Source organism: Mus musculus, chromosome 3 (assembly GCF_000001635.26).
Source record: "Mus musculus strain C57BL/6J chromosome 3, GRCm38.p6 C57BL/6J".
Taxonomy (NCBI): domain Eukaryota; kingdom Metazoa; phylum Chordata; class Mammalia; order Rodentia; family Muridae; genus Mus; species Mus musculus.
Genome location: NC_000069.6, coordinates 98,201,737 through 98,207,474, shown reverse-complemented (window position 1 = coordinate 98,207,474; position 5,738 = coordinate 98,201,737). Strand labels below are relative to the sequence as shown.

The 5,738-nt window shown below is 46.5% G+C and overlaps 1 long non-coding RNA gene across 1 annotated transcript; it reads right to left on the bottom strand.

The window, feature by feature from the left end:
* Positions 1-714: 714 nt before the first annotated feature.
* On the bottom strand, positions 715-5,128 carry Gm40104. Its single transcript, XR_867492.1, has 3 exons — positions 4,016-5,128; positions 2,193-2,261; positions 715-1,180 (listed from the first exon to the last, which is right to left on the bottom strand). It is a non-coding gene; the product is annotated as a predicted gene, 40104 (long non-coding RNA).
* Between the last annotated feature and the right edge of the window lie 610 nt (positions 5,129-5,738).

Below are 5,738 nucleotides of genomic sequence, written 5' to 3'. Positions count from 1 at the left end.
GACTTAGATTCTGGGCCATTTGGTAGACCTATTTTATGTTTTAGAGGAGCCCCCATATTAGCTTCCACTGTGGCAACTCCCAGTAGTGAACAGGGCTCCTTTTGGTCCACAGCCTTGCCATCTTTGGTAATGCCTTCTTAACGACTATCTAAACATTATGTTTTTAGAAGTAGATGCTTTCAGAAGCATCAGGTTTCTTCCTGCACCCACAGAAGCTGGGGACAGAGTGGAAGAGCTTGACTCCCTAGGGTCTAGTCAAGTCCTGCTAGGGTGAAACATGAAGCCAGTTTTCATGCAGAGGTTATGCTTGGAATAACAGAATGGCTAAATGAAGGCCTGGGTAAACTCTAAGCCATCAGGACCTCAGTCTCCCTTTGATTTATGAGCAAGCCCTTCCCCCAAAGTCCCCACCGAAGCACCCGGTTTGCTCTGCTCTCTAACTTCTTCAGGACAAACAGTGAAGATAAGAAAGAGATTATGATCATTTACCTTCAAGTCTGGGAGATATTTATGTCCCTCAATGTTCTCATGCCTCTTAATTTTGAAGTTTGAAACATGTCTTATCTCTTGAATAAATAGTAGATAAATTTTCTTTTAAAAATAGGAAATGAACACTAGCCATTTACTTTGAGAGATGGATTTATAGGGTTTTTTTTTCATTCATTTTTTTTTTTTTTCATTGCTTAAGAAAAGGTCAACCCACAAGTGGATTTTTTCTTCTTTTTTCTTTTTGGTTTGTTTGTCTGATGGAGTCTCGTGTATCACAGGTTAGCCTGGAATTCATTATGTAATGAAGAAGGGGTGGCCTTTGACTCTCCATCTTCCTTCCTTACCTGCTTTATGTAGTGCTGAGGATGGAACCTAGAACAGGGAAGGAGAGGGCCGGGTTGAAAGGAAGAGGTTCCTGGGACACGGCTTGCCAGCTGTAACAGATGTGGTCCTTGATCAGAGGCTTCAGAAGTGTGGTCTTTTTTTGTGATGGGCCATATGCATCGGCCGACTGTCTTAGCTGTGTTAGGTTGATGCTGTCCTAGAAGGTGTACTTCCGCAGCGCTAGAAAGTCAAAGCCGAGGGAAGCCCTGCATGGAGATGTGGCAGGGAGGATTGACTATGGGGTGCAGGGATGCTGGCGCTGTGATCCCAGGCAGGGAGGCTCCTTGCTCATGCTCAGCTTCAACACCTGTCATGTGGAAAGGTTTTGATCTGTGTTTATTGAGTACATTAGGGGGAAGTAATGAGGATCAGTGTGTTTGCAAACTAGCTTCCCAAGAATCACTGTTGGCACCACACACACAAGGCCCCATACCCCCACGCCCTCATACCCCCACACCCCCCCACACAACGCCCCATACCCCCATGCCCTCATGCCCTCATACCCCCACACCCCCACACACAACGCCCCACACCCTCATGCCCTCATACCCCCACACCCCCACACCCCCCCCACACAACGCCCCATACCCCCACGCCCTCATACCGTCATACCCCCACACCCCCACACTCTAAGACAGAGTCTTGCTGTATAGTCCTGATGGCCTCAAACTTTCAATTCTTCTACATGGGTCTCCTCAAGCACTAAGATCAAAGGTATGTACTACCATGTTGAACTCCAGAACTACCCTTCGTGTAATGGCCTGTGTGAGCTAGAGCAATTTTATGTAAACATTGGGAACTGTGATATGTGTAGTCCCACCAAGAAAGGAAGCAGGCAGATGCTGCTAACCCGACCCATCCTGCTACCTAGAGATGGAGACCTTAAAGTTCTTCCTGTCCTCAGAGTCTGTCACTTCTCACCAGCTTCTACAATTTACAAATTTATAACAAAGCATGGTTTTATTCTGGCTGAGCTGTTCTACTGGAAAGTCCTTGGTGTGATTGAGAGAAAGTGTAGATGTAGGGTCTCCAGATGTTTGCAATGTCTCATTTTTTAAAATGATTCATTTATTTATTCTTATTTTATTGTGAATTGGTGTTTTTCCTGCATGTATATCTGTGTGAAGGTATTGGATCTTCTGGAGCTGGAGTTACAACAGTTACCATGTTGGTGCTGGGAATTGAACCTGAGTCTTCTGGTAGAATAGCCACTGCTCTTAACCACAGAGCCATCTTTCCAGCCCCACAGTGTCTCATGGTTACCTGCTTTTTCCAAAGCAAAGCAAAACTGAAGAGTCGCAGCAGTCAGATGGTTTTACCTGCACACCCAAACCTGGAATCTTTATGAACACTTCATCTTCTGCTTATCACAGTCTGCAGTAAGCCACCTGCCAATCCATCCAGCAATCCAATTTAGTTTCTTGATGTATTTCAAAATACACTAAAGACGTCAGTGACATTCCTTCTAAATACTCCAGCATTCCCACCCTCTACCGAGCCAGTATTTCTAGGCTTTTTGACCTCACCCACAACAAAACGAATAAATCAGTCATAGTCACTCGGTGAGACTTGATTAAATGCATACGTGCCTGTGGACCGGGTATTAGGAAGCTGCGGCATATCACTCTGAAAAGTGTCTTGTCTCTTACATCTCATGGCAGTTCCTACCCTATATTCATAGCATATATAAGAGTTTTCACTGTCATTTTCTTGCCTTTAATCCAAGATTTCTGCCAATGCAATTAAAGACCACGTTAAGGAGCAAGTACTGCTTATTTCACTGTGGAACAATCTTAAGGTTCACCCAAAGCAAACAAAAATGGTTTGGGGTTTTAAGAGCCACCCAGCCTTTGTGTGCTCACCCCCTTGGACATGCAAAGAGGGTATTGGATTCCCCTGTGGCTGCAGTTACAGGCTGAGCTGCCCAACATGGCAGGAAACATACTCGTGTCCTTTGTAAGAGCAATAGCTGGTCTTAACTGCTTAGCCATCTCTTCATCCCAATGTAACCTGTGTATCAGGAGCTGAGCCATCTCTTGATCCCAATGCTACTTTTTAACCCCACTGAACAAGTACATCATAGATTATTAGCTCACTCTCCCATTAAGAGACACTTGAATGCTTTCAGATTTAGTTCCTATGGATAAAGCATTCTTGTACAAATTATTTGTGGACAATTGCTCTCATTTCTGTTGGGTCAATGCTTTGAAATGAAGGAATCACACAAAGGAGAGTAGTTTGTTTTATAAAAGTCAGCCATGTATTTTCCTGAAGTGTTCAAAGATTGTATAATCCCACCAATATTGTATGAAGGAAGAGGAGGTTCTCGCTGCTTCCAAAGGGCCTCTCTGCATGCGTGCATTTGTTCTAACTAGAGATGAAGGTGAATGTGATACAGGGGACCCTCTTGCTACCACCACTGCCACAATTCTGGGATTCTGAAAGGATCTTAATAGTGTAAGGAATGAGTGAGAGGCTGCTCAAGGCACAGCTGACCTTGGCGGTAGGGTCACAAGGATGTGCTTTGTTGGTGAATTATGGCACCTTTGCCTAGGGGGCAAATAAATCCTTCTGTCTTTATCTTTGAGGCTATGGAGAGCCAAACCCAATATCGTCTGTGGAGAAAGCCAAGCCTTGATAAGAGTTAGTGGCTAGAAACTGAGAGAGAATGCATCTGTGTGTGTGTGTGTGTGTGTGTGTGTGTGTGTGTGTGTGTGTTGGGGGGGTGCATGTATGTGAACTTTATACATGCAAAAATCAGACAGCTTACAGGAGTCTCTTCTTTCCTTCCACAATGTGGTGGGGGACTGAATTCGGGCTGTCAGATTTGGCAGCAAGTGTTCCTACCTGAAAGGATCTCATCGGCCTCATTATGTTGCCCAGACTGGTCTCAAAGTCCTGCGCTCAAGTGATTCTCATGCCCTAGTCCTCTGCCTAGCTAGGGTTCCAGGCATATGCCACCGTGTCAAGCCTCAAAGCAGCTTTTAGATAAGGGTTTATTGTCATCTTTTAATGGGTTAGGCTTAAAGTTAATCCGTCTTATGGTGTTATTACAAAGTCTTGCGTCCTCTGTGTTCTCTCACCGATAGCATCGTTTATAAAATGCCCACATGTTGCCTGTGCCCTCCCTTTATGTACTTACCACATGGTCAAACACTTGGCCAGGAAACAGATGGTCTCAGAATTGGTCCAGTGTTTATGAGCATAGCAACCCAAGAGTCTCTTATCTGAAACAGCCCTAGGAATGTAGGAGATAGTAGCCAAAGGTTGTCCAGATGGCTGCTTTAGGGTATGAGCTTCCATTAGCAAACTAGTTGAAAGAAAACCAGAGTTACAGACTGTCCAAGCCAGAGGATAATTTGGAGGTAATCGAGAACTTTCTCATAAGGGAGCTGAATCCAGGGTGGGTGCGACTGCAGCGCCCCCCAGAGTCTGACAGGTTGTTACAGTTAGGGTTTTAGTCACCATGAGGGAGAAATGCACTTGAGTGACTTAGTTCCAAGGAAGAAGAGTTGCTCTGTTCCTCCAGACCCAATTCTGCAGTCTCATCCTGAGCGAGCCCTGCAGCAGATCCCCAGCTGCAGCTTTCCCTCCTCTCTGAGCACATCTCCTGAGGCTCTAACAGACATCCCCTTCTAACCTACCTCCCTCACTCATCACTGTATCCCAGCCTGCAACACCAGCAGGCATTCCCTATGACCACACCAGCAGAGCAAACCAGTAAAATAGACAACTTACAGCCATCTCACTCTGAGAATCCAGAGATGAAACAGAAACCAAGAAACAAAACATCCAGCCAACAAAGACAAACGTAGACATCAGCAGTATTTTCCCACCCAAAAGAGACTGGAATGTAGGGTAAAGGCTCATGGAGGCACAAGCTCCACTTCTCCGTGTTCAATGAGTTGTGTGGATGCTGTCTCCAGCAACTTTGTGGTCCTCAGTCTCTGTGTGGGAAAGTACTCTGCAGACAACTGAAAGAGAAATGTATATCCCAACCCAGCCACAAGACCTTTGGCCTACAATGTGTCCTGCCTGAAAAAACAAGCTAGGGCAATGGTGGCACTGTTATGAAATATAATGTGGTGACAGTGGTTTCATGCCAAGGTGTCCCCCTAAGAAATTGCACCATGCAATACACCTGGTATTAGGGGGTTTACTGGGGACAGGAGGGAAGGGGGGACCTGGAGAAGGGGTAGAGGTAGACAGACAGAAGCAGAGCTGTGAGGGAAGAGAAGGAGGGATAGAGAAGGACTGAAAGAGAGAAAGAGAGGAAGAGAGGAAGAGAGGAAGAGAGGCCAGCTGGAACAAAGGCTGGAACGGAGAGGGAGAGGGAGAGGGAGAGGGAGAGGGAGAGGGAGAGGGAGAGGGAGAGGGAGAGGGAGAGGGAGAGGGAGAGGGAGAGGGAGAGGGAGAGGGAGAGGGAGAGGGAGAGGGAGAGGGAGAGGGAGAGGGAGAGGGAGAGGGAGAGGGAGAGGGAGAGGGAGAGGGAGAGGGAGAGGGAGAGGGAGAGGGGGGGATGAAGTAGCAAGCCTCTTAGTCCTCTAGCACCTGGCAGGCAATGGCGGCCGGTGATGATTCAAGTCATTGCTAGGTGGCTGTTGGGAGGAGCCAGAAAGAATTGTCTATAAGCCAACAGGTACAGAACTTGGAGTAGCCAACTAATGTCTGATTTGACTTAAGGCCCACTCCATCAACTACTAGAGACTACATAGCCCAGAAAAGTAGGGTAAGAAAACAAACATAACTGGTCTTTAAAAAAAACTCAGTGAGACGATTCCTCAGGATACTCCTCTGTACCCATCAACTGGTGCCTTATGCAGTCACCATCAGAGATGCTCCCTCTGGCAGCAGATGGGAAGAGA